The sequence below is a fragment of the Amblyomma mixtum genome, chromosome 4 (assembly GCF_055824585.1).
Source record: "Amblyomma mixtum isolate Tamu chromosome 4, ASM5582458v1, whole genome shotgun sequence".
Classification (NCBI taxonomy): domain Eukaryota; kingdom Metazoa; phylum Arthropoda; class Arachnida; order Ixodida; family Ixodidae; genus Amblyomma; species Amblyomma mixtum.
In genome coordinates this window covers 5618577-5636241 of record NC_143015.1, presented here as the reverse complement: position 1 = coordinate 5636241, position 17665 = coordinate 5618577, and the positions used below count along the sequence as shown (strand labels likewise).

Below are 17665 nucleotides of genomic sequence, written 5' to 3'. Positions count from 1 at the left end.
ATATTTGCCAAGTACTCAGATCGAGTTATTCCGAAGCAGGAGCCTGGCAAGCGCCGTTATTGTCATGGTAATATATGCATACTATTTAGCCTTTAGGTCCTTTCGCAACTAGTGCAAGGAGCAAGGCCTGGTGAGGGCTTTCTTCGCGGCGCTTGCGGTTTTCACCTTCATTTGACCTTCAGATAAAGCAAAGGAAAGTCAGGCCCCATCAGGGCCTTTTGCTGTTGCCTCCTGAGCCAATTTGTACCAAATTGTCTCAAATAAAAAAGAAAGAAAGAAAGAAAAAAAGAAAGAAAAAATAACTGGCCCCCCCTGGGAGAGTGGACACCTTAGTCGCGCTTTAAGCTACGAAACCAGTGAAGAGCGGCTGCTACGAAAGAGACACGTGTATGGGTCTATGAGGAGAGAAGAGTGCCAGCTTGCCAGCTGTGTATTGATAAGGTTAGTAACGACTTCGAGGGAGGGGGCATCCAGGTTTCAGAGCTCTTTGTTAGCGACGCGGTCAGCCCCCGGGGCCGAGGTGGTGCGGAGCTTGAGTAGCGCCGCAAGAACCTCGCCCAGGGAGATGTCCGCACCATGATCGGTGTTGGGGGAGCCGGAGTAGGCGGGAAGAGGAGTAGGGGGTCGGTGCAGTGGAAGCGGTTCCCGAGGGCCGCAAGGAAGTCAATATCGGATAGTGCGGAGGAGTGAATCCCCAAACCCGGCAAACCTATTGCCCAAGAACACCTCCGCCCCGTCTTTCTCATCTCCTGTCTCAGTAAGCTGTCCGAGCACGTCATCCTGGCCCTCCGGCAGACTTATCTCGATGGCCACGACATGTATGTATCCGGAGCCCATGCTCAACTTTCGTCCCCAATTGTCCACCCGCTTGTCCACACGCTCCAGATTTCCGAGAATGTTCTCACACCCCTCCCACCACAAATGCACTCCAGCTATCCTGGCGCTGGACCTTGCCAAAGCATTCGACAGCGTACGTGAATCTCATATCATTTCGCTGTCTGGTAGTGCCGGAAATGCAGTCATTTAATCTGATGTCACGAGTTTGCTCAACTCTTCTTTTTCATCTCTCTTCACTAATGAACCTGCCGATAACTTTCCTGACTTCCCATTTTTGACCATCCGGCCATAGGAAGCATATCATTTGAACCTAATGGCATTGCTAAAATTATTGACTCAGTATCCAATATTAATGCCTTCCAACCGAATGTCATCTAACCATGCTACACGTGTTCTGTCTAAGGGAGTGCTTGAAGATAATATTACGCCAATGGATACTAACCGCGTCAGCAAGAAATTTCCCCGGGAGTGCGCCGATGAGGACGACTGCACTCATACTGTTGTTTACATCGCTTGTTTACATAACATAAAACGCAATCTGCGCTTTCGTTCTATTAAACAATCTGTTTTCTTTTATACTGGTTGTACTCGTGCTTGTTTACGCAGTGGACAATGTGTGAGAAGCGATAATGCGATCGCACGCCTGAGAAACACTTGGCAGCCGGGTTGTTGGCATCGCGCAGGACTGGCGCTTCTCGCTTCTTGTCCCGGCTTTCTCCGACGTGACCAGTACTTTTTTTAAACTACTTTATCCAGAAGTATGTCTGGCGACTGTTCGCTTTAACTGAAACGGCCTAACTTGTTATCCAGAAGCTAGCGACGGCGACGACTGCTGCTGGCCGTAAAGCACGGCTCGGCAGTCTGGGTCACACCGGCGATTCCCGTTCATCGTACGCATGCCCTGCGATGTAAGCAATATTCGATTTCAGGTGACTGTTGCCAAAACTACACCTGGTGACCATTTGCATTCGCTAAAGCTTGTGATTCGCTCTTCACAACCGCCGCAATCACGGATCCAACCCTGCGAACTCGCTGGGCCTAGTCGTCGCGGAAGGGAACAGAGCCGTCGTCGACTGAAATTGATTTGGCAAGCGCTTATCGCTGGTGAGTGTTCAGGTGTGCACATGTGAAATATAGCCGTTCGTTTCGCTCATTTAGAAGCGCGAGCATATACACACCGCCGCCTCATCACCGTGCTCTCGCTCAGCCGCCGGCAAGGCTGACCGTCCGCTGACCGGATTCGTCGGTGTCGTTGGCCTGAAAAACGTGTCCCTCTAGAATCATATTATAGTAAACTACATACTTCACTATAATTACATGCTGTTGTTCAGCGTGATATATACTGTCGTTGTCGGACTAGTGTGACCGCCGTCGTCGTCGTCGCTATACACTGAAAACGAGCTGAGGCTTTCGAATGCGTTGGGAAAGTGTCGTGCAGCACCGCGGCAGTACGTCGAGTCCGAATGTCATTCCTATTCTCGAATGTCATTCCACTCAATGTCATTCGAACATTTCCGTGTGAGAACGTGATAGCATTATACCAGCAAAAGCGCCTTGGGTACTTCTGGGCCCGAAGCCAGCGGAAAGGACCCCGTCTGGCAGGGCAGACCGGCTCCCTTACACGCCCATGTATCTGTTGGTTGACAGTTCGACTCCTGACCTGTGCCTGACGCAAGTTTCAACTAGCAATTCCGTTCTCAATTAACCTCAGATTCGAACGCGACCAGTAGGGTACTTCTGCGATAATTTGGCAGCCCACAGTCTGCGCAAAAAAAGGCCTCACCGGACAAAATAGGGCGTTGCACTCGGTGAGTATATATAGGCCAAGCCAAGTGTAGCGCTTGTCGTAGGATTTGTTGTTTGCTGTGTGTAGGTATCTGCCGTTCCCATTCAACAACGTGACTTATAATCTGACTCCTGTTCATTGATGATAAATACCCGTGTACAATTTGTTCTGCCGTTGAAGCATTAACCCGTGTCATTCCATGGAGCCGCCCAGTAGACCTTTTTTAAGCCCGAGTAAACATACTTTTAATGTATTAAATGTATGATTTTAGTATATTTTTATTATATTTTTAATGCATAATAAATATGCTAAGCGGGCAAAAATGTACTTTTCACGTATTTTTAAGAACGTTCAAAACTTTATTCCTAGTATACTTAGAAAGCATTCGTATTGCAGTTTAAGCATAGGGACAAAAATGTGCGAAATAAATATGAAATTAATACAATACGTTTGAAATGCATTTTTAGCACATCCTCTTTTTCGCTAAGGGTTGTTTGAGAATCCTGGCCTCCCCATAACATCGGCTTTTACAGAGCGGCGAGGCTTGACTCCCGCCTCGGCGCCAAGCATTCAGCTGGAGCTGCTTTCATAATACGCTAAAAATCGAGTAATTTTTAAAACCATAAGTATATCCGCTAAAATGCAGCGCGGTGCTCGATTTGAAAAATACTTGCATTGCGCCCTTTGCAAGGCTTACAAATGTAAAGGAATGCAACGCTTTAGTGACACAGCAGGGTAGGCAAAACGAAACCAGAATGCGCAGCCGCGTTTGAAGCGGCGTCTACTTGTGCAATCATCATACACAGACTGTTGAGTAAATAAACGCGCGCAGTAGAATGCCTCTCTCAGCTACACCGGTGGATTGTTAAAGTTTCGCGAAGATATGACATTTGGTCGTCAGAATTGTTTTCTACAACACTTGTTTTCTTCTTTAGCTTTTCCCCGTTGAAGAACAAGACAGGCTGTGCAAGCTTCGTGGAAGTCCCACAGTTTCACTTCATGCTCCGGGGGCCACTAGGAAAGCGAAACACTCGTTCATGGGTTTATGTTTAGGTTTCTGTTGTTTAACATCCCAAATCAAGTTCGGCTATGCAGGGCGCCGTGGTGGAAGGCTCTGGATAATTTCGACCACCTCGGGTTCTTTAAAGTATTCACTGATATTGCATAGTTCACAGGCCTTTAGCATTTCGCTGGAGGCAAAATGCGACCGCCGCGGCCGGGGCAATTTATTTTGTTCGTTCTTTTTTCTTCGAGTTGGTTTCGTACAGCCAGGTGAAAAATTTTAATTTTTCAGGAAATAAAAGGCGCAGTAACTGCCTCACTTCTAGGTAGACACCTCAACCGTGTCTTGAGAGGAGGGAGGAAGGTAATAATGAAAGGAGAGAAAGAGGCGCCGTTGTGAAGGGCTCAGGAATAATTTCGACCACCTGAGGATCTTCAACGTGCTCTCAAATCGCACAGCACACGGGCGACTTTATTGCATTTCGCCTCCATCAAAACGCGGCCGCCCTGTGGTATGTTTGAACCCGAGCACTCGGCTCAGCGCCGAGCACGCTAACCACTGAACCAGGGCTTAAATTCTGCTATTCGAATGTGCCCCACGAAGGCAGTAGTAAACGTTCATCGTGTAATCAAATTAATTTTAATAGCTTTTAATAATACCCTCTCGGGGCACTAATTAACGAGTGTTTCTATTTCCTAGTCGCTGCCGGAGTACCCAGCTCCACTGAAGAAGCTAGTTCAGCCTGCTTTTCTTTAATGCGTTAGCATTAAGAGAGTGCTGCGAACAAAAACCCGTCTATCGGCTTGTGTACGGAATCATTGAAAGAGGAGAGAAGGCTGCAATGCATCCCCGCATAACGTCCCTCTAAAATTGAGGGCCTTTAGCCCCGCAAGTGGTCGGTCGGCCCACGCGGCTCCTCCGTGGCGTTCGGCGCTCGGCCACAGCTGGACACGTGTCGCGCGTTCCAAGAGTCGCGTTGTGTTTTGTGCGCTGTAAAACTAATGCTAATTGCATTGTTGTTTTTGTTGTCCTCTAGATAATGCATGGCGCGTACCCACTGCGGGGGATTGGCCAAGACACAGGCGGCAACAGATAGGTGCACAAAATGTTAAACAAGAAAATAAAGGTTATGAAAAATAAAATAATTATGATAATATTAGCAATTAGGAAATAAATGAAAGGATCTCAGATGTGTAATTGAAATAGGCTAAACAAATGCTGTGAGATCGGTGACTGAAATAGAGAACGGGGCTAAATATTCCACGTTTCAGAAAGCTTTCGTTCCAGAGGAATATTTATCATGAGAAAGAGCAGAGTTTAAGACGGCAGCCGTTTAGTGTCTGTAAGGAAGTTTTGCATGGCGGAGAGCACATTCCAGTTGCTGTGCCCAAGGGAGGAAGCCCCAAGAGACAGAGCAACCCCGGCAGACAGACTTAGACCAAGCTGTCGTAACGGAAGCTCCAGCAGGCGGCTCCGTAAAGAGGAGAAACGGCGGCAGGTCAACAAGAAATGATCTATCGTTTCGGATTCTCCGCAGAACGGGCACAATGGGGAGACCGCCAGACCAGATCTATAAAGCTGGAAGTTTAAGTGAGGCACGCGACAACGTAGACGCGTGAAGGAAGCCTCAAGCTTGCGTGATCGCCATCCTTTACTGCACCACGGGTAAAGGAGATGCCGGAATTCGGGAGAGGAGGTCAGAGCTGATGCTGCGAATTCTTTCAAGAGCAGATACCTGCGAAACCTGGCCGCCGTAATATATGCGCTGGGTGGAAGCACAGATACGACTGGGCCTTGAAGAGATGCCTTCGCCAGGGTATCGGCAACCTCATTCAAATGGATTCCTCTGTGCCCAGGCACCCAGACCAACCGTAATGAACACACGTGGGGTGGAACCAAGCATTTGAGTAACCGAAGAGCCTGAGATGTTATAGACGCGGTGAGAGAGGAACACAACGATAATGAATCTGTCATAATTATGACAGATGACAAGGAGCTGTTTAATTTGCGCAACGCTAAGACCACTGCTAGAAATTCGGCCAAATAAATAGGGGTGTAATCGGGAAGGCGGAGTGAGAATGACCAGTCAAGGGAGATCGAGAAAATGCCAACACCGGCCTTTTCTTCACGCTGTGAGGCGTCTGTCGCTATGAGCACATGAGATTTAAAGCACAGCAGGTAATCCTGCAATAAACCGCTGAGCAAATGGAAAGGCATTAACTTTGCATGTTTTGGAAAGATGTCATCGAAGACAATCTGAATAGATGAAGAACTGGCGCATACCGGACGGATGTCCGAAATGCAGACGTTTAAGGGGACAAGGAGGGACTGCACAAAACATATCTGAGGGGTACGAAAACGAGACCAGGATTCGTTGAAAAATGGCCGAGGCTGACGAAGGAAGATCAAATTGGAGGCATGAAGCGAAGAATCGCACATTCTTGCGAACGTTTTCACCGTTAAGAGCCGAAATCTAGAAGTCAATGATGGAATACGCGCTTCCAGGTACAAAACGGAATTCGCCACAAATTTTGGAAGGCCCAAACAAAGGCGCAACGCCTCCCGCTCCAAGAGAATCAAGTTCTGTTCCTAGATTTCGAAAGAGCGTTCAATAGAGTTCCTCATGGCCGTTTATTTCAAAAACTATCTCACATAAATCTGCACCCCTTGATAGTTCATTAGATCCGCGCCTTCTTAACGGGCCGTCATCAGTTCATCTATGCTAACTGTCACTCGTCATCCCTTCTACCTGTGATATCTGGCGTCCCCCAGGGCTCTGTACAAGGTCCCCTTCTTTTTCTGATATACATTAATTATCTACCACTTAACACTTCTTCTAGCCTCCGGCTGTTCGCCGACGAGTGTGTCATATATCGCCCTGTAACAAATGCATCAGACAGCATCACCCTCCAAAATTCACAAGTCCAACATTGGTGCAACAAGTGGCTCGAAAGGGTTAAATGTTGAGCTTGTTCAGACTTCACCCCGTGTTTGTCCCGCCCGTGTTTGTAGCGCCCGTGTTCGTCCTGTCTTTCTGTCGTCCCGTCTTTGGCGCTAAAATATGCCTGTGTGGTTCGTGTCTCTTAATGTTGACAAGACTTGATTGATTTTCTTTCACCGCCGTCCTAATTTTCGCCTGCCTATATATATTCTCTAATTTTTTTCCGTCCGTAATTATAAGTACTTAGAGGTCCATATTTTAAGCGATCCAACTGCCACGTGCCACATCACACAACTCTGCAAATAGCGTCCTTGGGTGCCTTCGGCGCAACGTTGCATTAGCACCCAGTACTCTTAAATCACTAGCTTATAAAACGTTCGTCAGGCCAAGATTCCAATATGCTAGCGCTGTATGGGACCCTCCTCCACCCCGGAGCGTACTCGCCGGCCTTCCGCTTATGTGACAGCCAAAGAGGCGACTACGCTCATATCCTACTCTCCTGCCCCGCCCACTTGCCCCCTGCCTCTTGGCACCTAAACAGTCCACAGCAGCGATAGGCTGTTTTGTCCATGCAACGAGCCGAATCTCCAACTTCGGCTAGTGACCTGGGCTGAGGACGCCGCGACTAGAAACTGCCTGGACGCCACAACTGGCAGCATAAAGGCCGCCCGCAATGCGCTACATAATCTTCGTTTCTTTTTAAGCCTTCAAATGAATAAAAGCTTTCATACACTGTAAATAAAGTCTCACCAGCACCACTAAGGAAAGGCGCATAACTGCCTCCTGGGACAGTGGACACTTCAGTCGCGCTTTAAGGTACGTAAGCTTAAGCTTGTAATAAGCTTTAAGCTTGTAATATAGTACATTTCTTCAGGGCGGGACCGAAATGTTTTGCGATTTGGGGCCATAACGACATTTTCTGGGAGTCCGTTCCAGTCTCTTGTTGCAGATAGAAAGAATGCATGCCTGAAGCACTTCTTCGAAAGTGTCACCTCTGTCACCCATTTGCTATGCTAATGACGGGTTTTTCGCGTTAAGTCATCCTGTATGTAACGCTGTTTGTCAACATGTACCATCAGAAGCAGTCTATTTGTTGATACATTTTGAGAATACAGCATATTATGCAGAAGGAGGTCCCGAAGTCAGAGAGTGTAATGGGACCTCCTAATTAAATACATCTAGTAAAACATCTAGCAGCTTGCCACAGATGAGACAAATATACAAAACTGAATATACACGTATGGGATAAAATTAAAGCGTCTTGTGTTGTGTTGAGTTTAATGGCACATGAGCGGCTAAGGCTATCATGCGCCAAGCTCAAGGGGGAGAAAATTGTTAAGACAACAGTTATTTCACATCAGCGCAGCGTGGCTTTCGATCAGGGCTGACATACATTCTATGAAAGTGCCATATGAAGTTATACATTCTATGAAAGTGCCATTTCGCCCTGTTTCTGTTAAAAATATATTTCATTGTATAGCCAACTTTTACGCCGAAGTTACCAAGTTTTTGTACGGGGCGCAGCCCCTCGTCAAGCCTTTAGTAGGCTTTTTGGCTGCGCCCCTAACATCTCTGCGATGTTGAAATAAAGATGACTTGAACTGTCGGCCCCAGATCCACTGTCAGACTGTATGCTGACGATTGCGTTTTGTATTCCCCTGTCACGTGCCTTGATGATCTTTGCGTATTACAGGCTGCCCTTGACAGAGTTTGCGAGTGGTGCTTGAAGTGGGGCATGGCATTGAATGTATCTAAATGTTTCCATGTGCAATTTACAAACAAAAAAAGAAAATTCTTGGATCGTACCTTTTAAATCATGACACTATCCAAAATACTGATAAGGTCAAATATCTTGGTGTTATACTCACAGCATCCCTCGACTGGACAGCCCACGTTGACATGATAACTGCCAAAGCTTCTCGTCTTTTGTATTTTTTTCGCCATACCGACACCTCGCACAAATTACGGCATGCAGATGATTTTTTTTTAAACAAAACTTCTATTTGGGCTAGATGGTGCATATCTTATATTGAAATGAAATTCAAGCGCACAAGAACACATACACAAGAGGAGGAAACACACGGGACAGGCGCTAACTTCATCTGGTTTATTTGCAGGTAAGAGAGCGAAACGGCTCTTCCTCATCCCTAGGTGACGTAACCTCAGGCGTACCACAGGGAAGCGTACTTGGACCCTTACTTTTTCTAATCTACATTAACGGCCTTCCCACTAACATTTCATCCCGCTTACGCCTTTTTCCAGACGACTGTGTTGTTTACCGTAAGATCGCTCCTGAGACTGACCACCTGACCCTTCAAAATGATCTTGACACTACTGTTGATTGGTGTAAAAACTGGCACATGATTCTTAACCCTAATAAATGTAAATCAATGACTTTTAGCCACAAGCATGTTATTTCTAACTTCATATACTCTATAAATATTACCTCTCTATCAAGGGTTACGTCGTACAAATACCTTGGAATTCAGTTCACACCAAATCTTTCATGGTCTTCTCATATTTCTGCAGTCTGCAAGAAGGCATCCAGGACATTAGGTTTCATACGCCGGAACCTTCGGAACTCACCTAGCTCCGTTCGAAAACTTGCATATTAAGGCGAAAGCCTTTAATGTCTCATAGTTGTAAGCAGCAGTTGTCGACAGAAATGTCACGCTTTTCAGTTGGTCGAAGCGTTCGTGACGTCACAGTGCGCGAATTTCAAACGGGGCCAATTGTACTTTGGCTAGTAACCATGAAACCAATTGAAGGGATCGTACAGTGATGCTCCAAGTAAGTGGTACTGAGCTTAGTTAATTGCTGAATTACCCAATTATCTAATTAACTTTTCTAGTCAGGCCATATAAATAAATAAAACTGAGTAGGAAATTGGTCGAGCTTGGGATCGAACCCCGGTCTTCGGCGTGCGAGACGAGCACGCTATCCACTCCGCCATGCCAGCTTTTTTTTTCTTCAACATGGTATTTATTACAGTGATGTTATGTTCTATGTACATGAACTATATACAAGCCATTATGAAAACAGTGGTAATCAATACATATTCAAAAGGCATACACTAGAAAAGGGGCAATGCAGAGCACATCACTAATAGTGAGTGCCACTCCGGTTCGTACTCAGTCTGGGCATACACGTCTCTTAAATGAACAACCATTCGACTGAAGTGATCCTTTGTAGACACAACAGTGTTCACAGTGTCTGTCAATCATGCGGGTTTTCCAGAGGCTGTGCAGTCCAATCAGAAAGAACATGTCCAGGGGTTCATCAACAAATGGCAGCGCAGTGAGATAGCGAACAGAATGTGAAGTCAGATGAATTCTTTCTTTAAATGTGCGTTGCAGGATATCCCAGAAGAGTACTGCATCTTTGCAACTGATGAAACAATGCTCAATTGTTTCTGGTTCATCACAAAGGCGGCAATTAACGGTAGACACAAAAATGCCCTTTTTATCTAACCGTGTTCTAACGGGCAACGTACCGGTTTGTAACTTAAAGAAAAAGGTCTTTGTACACGGCGAGACTGGCATCTTACGTACTCTTTTGAGTACGTCATGCCCCGGTAAACCAACATACAGAGAGCGGTACATGGGCGGAGGGAAGAGCATACTAATGCCAGCTCGATGGTTTGGAATGAGCAAAGGAGCGTCTAGTGAACACGGCGTCTTCGTTGACTCCCATCCTCCTCCCTTCCCTTCCGGCGAGGTTTAGGTGTCCACCGAGATATGAGAGACAGATACATTTCCTTTCCTCAAAAACGAATTTTCCGACGAGCGAGGCGTAGAACCGAATGGGCAATGGCGTTCTCTGGACTCCCTGGCAGCGTTGCAAGACGCTGCAGGTCGCGTTCCACTCTTAGATGCGAAGCTTAACATCTTAACCACACATCAGCGACCACACTTTAGGTAAAAAAAGTGCCCCCCTGAATTTTGCCCGGTGTCCACCGAGATTGTCATGTCTTTCACCAACCGCCTATCACCTTCTAATTACGACTATGCATCACTGCAAAGGGTTCATGAATATAAATATCTTGGCGTCGTTTTTTCTCACAATATGCAATGGTCAAAAAAACACATCGATTACATCACAGCTAAAGCTCTTAAAAAGATAGGTTACTTGCGGCGCACAGTACGGGATGCTCCTAAAGAAGCAAAATTGCTCATGTACAAAACTCTAATTCGCCCTATTCTTGAATACGCTTCTAATGTCTGGAATCCATACAAGCAATGTGAAATCGATCAAATAGAATCTGTGCAACGTAAAGCTGTAAGATTTATTTTTCGCCGCTACGACTTTCATTTTTCACCCTCATCTGCGATGTCTTCCCTAAACTTAAGCTTGCATTCCGCCGAAAAACTGAGTCCTTAAAACTTCTTCACTCCATAGTCCATTCTGCTAATTGCCTTTCAGAGGGTAAGCATATCTCGTTTTCAAAACCATCTGCAACCAGGAGCCATCACGATCTTAATATCCAACCTTTGTTTGCCCGCACTAACGTTTTCAAATACAGTTTTTTTCCGCGCACTGTGGAGTTTTTTTTTTGTTTGTTCTCAAGATGTTCCCCAACCAACTCGCCCAGCAACACACCTTGCCACTGTGGAGTGTTGGAATTCTTTGGATGGCAACATTCGTGCACTATCAATCTGTGATTTTGTCTCGGCAATTGAGTCGTAGCATTGTATGTTGTTTTCTTGTGTTTATATTTGTAATCCTTGTAATGTACTCTTGTATGCATGGAATTGTTCCACATTTTTGTGCCCACTCCTGCTATAGCCCCTAGAATGGGGCTGCAGTATTTTCAAATAAAAAAAAATATGTGAGACAGTTACTGCGTAATTTCCTTTCCTCAAATACAACTTTCATTTTCTTCATTAGGGGCCCTCTTTGTATTCTTTCACTCTTACTTCCTCCCTTCCTCTGCGATGCGGTTCAGGTGTCCACAGAGATGACAGAGAATTACTGCGCCATTTCCTTTCCTCAAAAAGCGTTGCGTTCAAAGGGCAACGCATCGCACCGAACGGGTGGTGACGTTCCGTGGACTCCCTGGCAGCGCTACAACACGCTGTCGCGTTCCAATCCTATAGGCGAAGCTTAAGCGTCATTAATTAGCAGTAAATTAGTATAGGCATTAATTAGTAATTACCCATTAATTAGTGATATGTCATGACTTAGCAATTGGTATTCAATTATATGGGCCGCCGCGGTGGCTCAGCGGTTATGGTGCTCGGCTGCTCACCCGAAAGACGCGGGTTAGATCGCGGCCGCGGCGGTCGAATTTCTTTGGAGGAGAAATTCTAGAGGCCCGTGTACTGTGCGATGTCAGTGCACGTTAAAGAACCCCATGTGGCCGAAATTTCCGGAGCCCTCCACTACGGCGTCTCTCATAGCCTTAGTCGCTTTGGGACGTTAAACCCCATAAACCAACCAACCAACCAACCAATCAATTATATGGGACGCCACCAGTGCCACAGAGGCAGTCAAATTGGTGCGGAAAACGCTTTCGCCTCTACGCACTGTAGACAAAGTGCCCCCAGAATTTTTTTTTTTACATTTGTTCGCCCACAGCTGGAATTTATCTCACCTATATGGTCTCCTCATCAAAAATATCTCACAGACATGCTCGAGTCCATTAAAAGCAGAGCTGTCCGGTACATTTAAACAATTATAGTGCCCTCGCAAGTGTATCCCAGCTTAAAAACCTTAATGACATACAGATACTTGAAATTCGTCGCTCCATTTCACTTCTGTGTTTGTTCCATCAATATGTTCACACCCGTCCTTCGTTGTTACCTCTGCAATCACCTTTCCGCTCTTCACAACGCTTCCACAATCAACTCAACTTCAACCAGATATATGGGAAGACCCTGTCGTTTAATTCCTCTGCATTACCTTGAGCAAAAAAACTCTGGAATGATCTTCCTGACAACATTATCTCTGTCATTGATCCTGGTGAGTTTAAAAAACATCTATGTATACATTTATTGCCATAGTGATGTTCGAAATGTACGACAGTTTCATTTGTTCTTAACGTTGTTTTCCCATTTACCACTTCTGTTGCCCCTGGTTGCTTTTTTTTTCTCATGTTCCGCTTTTTTTTCTCTATTTTCGTGTCTGATGTTATTTTAACTCCGTTTAGTATAAATTTCGTGTTCCTTTATTGTATTTGACTTGTACCGCGTTCTTGTACCGATATTACGGTTTTTTAATAAGGGAGTAATTACTCATTGGCATCCACCCGAGCGCAGCCATACGGCTACAAAGGAAAGCTATACAGCTTTCTCAGAAACTTCGTAGTTAAAGAAAAATTCGTCCTGGTCCGGGGTTTGAACCCAGGACCACCGCTTCACCGCAGCAGTCGCTCTACCAATTGAGCTAACCAGGACGGCAAGCTTATGGTAGGACGAGAGCGAATTGAATTCTTTAACTACGAAGTTTCTGAGAAAGCTGTATAGCTTTCCTTTGCAGCCGTATGGCTGCGCTTGGGTGGATGCCAATGAGTAATTACTCCCTTATTACAAATCTACTCCACCTTGGGGGATTCCCCTAAACATTTGACCAACACAGTTCCAACTTTCATTTCATTTATGTCACTTATTTCGTCCTTAAAGGCCCGAGGGCATTACATAAGGAGGGGGTTACAAGTTGTTTTGTGTGAACGCACTCATGATGAAAACAGACAATAAAAGAAACACTGCAACTGCAAACGCTAAAAATAACGAGTATCAAGTGGTTGTAAAATAAGAGAAGCTAAGAAAGTACAGAAAAATACAAGAAAAACTCAGGGAAAATACAGAAAAAAAGTAAAGGCCAACAAACGGTTCACGTGTTCTGAAAATGACTGGTGAGTTTCGCGCGAAATGATTTGCGATCGTTGCATGATACTATGTCGTTGGGCAGGGCATTCCAATGGTTTATTGCGTCAGGAAAAAAGGAACTGCTCATTGCTAAAGTACGGCTCTTGATGCTGGCTATGGGGTGGCTGTGGCTGAGGCGACTGAAAGTTCGGATCGGTGGTTTCAGCAGGGGGTGTTTTGATATCGGATGGTAGAAAAAGCTGTGTAGTAGGAAAAGGCGTGAGATGATTCGGCGTGATTCAAGTGAGGGGAGGGAGATAGAATGTTTGAGTGCAGTGATGCTACTTTCTTTTGAGTATTCAGAGGTGATAAAACGGGCCGCGCGGTTTTGGATGGCCTCAAGTTCGGTGCTAAGGTACGCTTGAGAGGGGTGCCAGATGGATGATGCAAATTCAAGTTTGGGACGAACAAATGTTAGGTAAGCAAGTTTTCTTACTTCGTGAGATGCTGACTTGAGGTTACGTCGGAGATAACCCAAGACACGGGAGGCATCAGAACATATTCTTTGGACGTGGTTCACCCAAGATAGTGAAGATGTCAGACGTAATCCAAGATACTTATATGAAGTTGTTGAGGCAATCGGGACTGAGTTAATATTGTATGAATGATGAATAACTGCGCGTTTGCGAGAGAACGACAACAGTTGGCATTTATCTAGATTTAAAGGCATGAGCCATCGGTCGCACCATGTGGCTATTATGTCAATATCTTTTTGTAGTAGGTGACTATCGGTGGGATCACGAATGGGGCTCTATATGACGCAGTCGTCCGCGAACAGTCTTAATTTGGCGTTTGTGTTTACTGAAAGATCGTTGATGCAAATGAGGAATAGCAGTGGTGATAATCCAGCGCCCTGGGGGACACCTGATGATACATCGGTAAGGGGTGAGCGGTAACCATTGCATGAAGTGAATTGCATGCGCTCCTTTAAGAAATGATCAAGCCAGGTTATTAGGTTACCTTCGAGTTATTGATCAATTCGCTCTCGTCCTACCATAAGCTTGCCCTCCTGGTTAGCTCAATTGGTAGAGCGACTGCTCCGGTGAAGCGGTGGTCCTGGGTTCGAACCCCGGACCAGGACGCATTTTTCTTTAACTACGAAGTTTCTGAGAAAGCTGTATAGCTTTCCTTTGTAGCCGTATGGTTGCGCTCGGGTGGATGCCAATGAGTAATTTCTGCCTTATTACAAATCTACTCCACCTCGGGGGATTCCCCTAAACATTTGACCAACACAATTCCCACTTCGAGTTATTGATCAATTCGCTCTCGTCCTACCATAAGCTTGCCGTCCTGGTTAGCTCAATGGGTAGAGCGACTGCTGCGGTGAAGCGGTGGTCCTGGGTTCGAACCCCGGACCAGGACGAATTTTCCTTTAACTACGAAGTTTCTGAGAAAGCTGTATAGCTTTCCTTTGTAGCCGTATGGCTGCGCTCGGGTGGATGCCAATGAGTAATTGCTCCCTTATTACAGATCTACTCCACCTTGGGGGATTCCCCTAAACATTTGACCAACACAGTTCCCACTTCGAGTTATTGATCAATTCGCTCTCGTCCTACCATAAGCTTGCCGTCCTGGTTAGCTCAATTGGTAGAGCGACTGCTCCGGTGAAGCGGTGGTCCTGGTTTCGAACCCCGGACCAGGACGAATTTTTCTTTGACTACGAAGTTTCTAAGAAATCTGTATAGCTTTCCTTTGTAGCCGTATGGCTGCGCTCGGGTGGATACCAATGAGTAATTACTCCCTTATTACAAATCTACTCCACCTTGGGGGATTCCCCTAAACATTTGACCAACACAGATCCCACTTCGAGTTATTGATCAATTCGCTCTCGTCCTACCATAAGCTTGGCGTCCTGGTTAGCTCAATTGGTAGAGCGACTGCTCCGGTGAAGCGGTGGTCCTGGGTTCGAACCCCGGACCAGGACGAATTTTTCTTTAACTACGAAGTTTCTGAGAAAGCTGTATAGCTTTCCTTTGTAGCCGTATAGCTGCGCTCGGGTGGATACCAATGAGTAATTACTCCCTTATTACAAATCTACTCCACCTTGGGGGATTCCCCTAAACATTTGACCAACACAGTTCCCACTTCGGGTTATTGATCAGTCATTCGCTCTCGTCCTACCATAAGCTTGCCGTCCTGGTTAGCTCAATTGGTAGAGCGACTGCTCCGCTGAAGCGGTGGTCCTGGGTTCGAACCCCGGACCAGGACGAATTTTTCTTTAACTACGAAGTTTCTGAGAAACCTGTATAGCTTTCCTCTGCAGCCGTATGGCTGCGCTCGGGTGGATGCCAATGAGTAATTACTCCCTTATAACAAATCTACTCTACCTTGGGGGATTCCCCTAAACATTTGACCATTACGGTTTTTCCATCTGTATATACCTTTCGATTTGCCCCCCTCACCCAATGCTCTTCGAGGCCTGTGAGGTACTAATAAATAAATAAATATATACATAAAACGAGACATGCGCTGTAAAGAAACACATCGTAATTTCACAATGCGTGCTCAAGATATCTGTGTTCTAGCTGCTTGCAAAAGATTTACCGACGTGTCGCTCACACAGTCATGCCCCCTTTTCCTGATGTGAAAGTCTTCTAATAATTCACGTGCCGTCTTATGATTTGTTTGAGTCTTCCACGAGCACTAAATAAACTGCACCTCACTGCAGAAAAACTACGTACATTACAAAAAAAAAAAGAGTTTGTCGCTGTGATCGCATCAGGGAACTGCGAATGATGTTTCTTTAGTGTATGATTTTTCTAATCACATGTCCAGTTTATTTTTTTTTCATTTATTTTGTGCCACTACATGATATCCCGTTGGTGATTTGTGTTTGGTGATGTTTTGCCGTTGATGACGCTCTTTTTCCCTGCCGCCGCTGTCGATGTAGATATTTGTTCTGTGGGAGGTGGGTCCTCTCAAGCCACGAAACCGTGGCTTTTTTTCTGGCCTTCCTTATCATAGTTTGCTGTACAGCATTGTTTCTCGTATGTTTCTGTGATGTAAAATTTTGGCTCCGGTGGAATAAAGAAACTCAATAAACTCAATAAAGACTACGGCCCGTTTAAGATAAGAACGCGCAGCACATCACAAGGCACTGTGCTGTCCCCGCTTCTCGTTAACATTGCCATGATGCATCTCACGGCAGGTGTCGACGGTGTTCAGCATGCGCTGCACGCCGACGACATCACCATCTGGTCCACTAGGGGAAACAAAGAAAAGATGAAGGAATGCCTGCAAGCAGTGGCGAGCATCGTAGTCCCCTATGCCACGTACTGCGGCCTCCAGTGCTCCCCGCCCAAGTCTGAATTTGTGCATATTTGATCTTCTCCGAAATGCAAAATCACCGTTAAGCCTTCCCTCGCCAGCGGCCTCATCCGTGAAGCGAAAGAGCTTCGAATACTCGGTCTCTTCATCAGTGAACATCGTAAGGCAGACACAACTGTTTGCAAACTCCGCAAAGTCGGCGACCAGGTGGGCCGAATGGTGCGCCGCGTTGCCAACAAGCGGGGAGGGTTGCGAAATAAGGATTCGGTGCGGCTCGCGCATGCCTTCGTAACTAGTCGAGTACTGTACTCGACTCCCTACCTCCGCTTGCGGAAACATGACGAAGATTGTTTGGAGGTTCTACTCGGCAAAACTTTCAAGAGAGCCCTCGACCATCCAATCTCCACTTCCAACTCGCGACTCCTCGCGTTGGGGGTGGGGAACACCTATCTGGAACTTCGCGAGGCGCATCTCGTTAACCAATACACGCGTCTCGCCCAGACCACGTCCGGTCGCAGCCTCTTGGACCGGTTACGTATCAGATATGACCACCACACGATGTAACCGGTTAGAGGGCACGAACTGTGTAGACGCGCCCTCTACGTTCGGCCCCTTCCGACTAAGAGGAACAAGGAGGACCATAATGGCCGGCGCCAGGTTCGGGTGGATGCCTTGCGCCGCCACTATGGCTCAAAGAAACACGTCTTCCACGTCGATATTGCAGGCCCTTATCACACCAGGGGAGAATGGTTCACGGCTGCAGTCATACACGAAAGAAAACAGGTGGACGGCTTCTCGTTCAGAGCGCCCAACTCAACGCATGCGGAGGAGTTGACGATCGCCCTCGCAGCCTCCCATCCTGACCCAAATTCATCTTCACAGACTCTCGCGGAGCCTGCCGAAACTTTGAGTTCGGATGGATCATTCCTCTCGCTCCTGAAATTCTTCTCCACAGTACTCGCGAC

The 17665-nt window shown here is 46.3% G+C and overlaps 1 protein-coding gene and 1 non-coding gene across 2 annotated transcripts in view; both read left to right on the top strand.

Annotated features, from left to right (window-relative positions):
• LOC149345543 (inactive CLIP domain-containing serine protease A3-like) overlaps window positions 1–17665 on the top strand; it is a 356905-nt gene that overhangs the window by 314851 nt on the left and 24389 nt on the right. The gene's annotated exons all lie outside the window — the stretch shown is intronic.
• On the top strand, window positions 15568–15641 carry TRNAS-GCU (transfer RNA serine (anticodon GCU)). The gene has a single exon. It is a non-coding gene; the product is annotated as a tRNA-Ser (tRNA).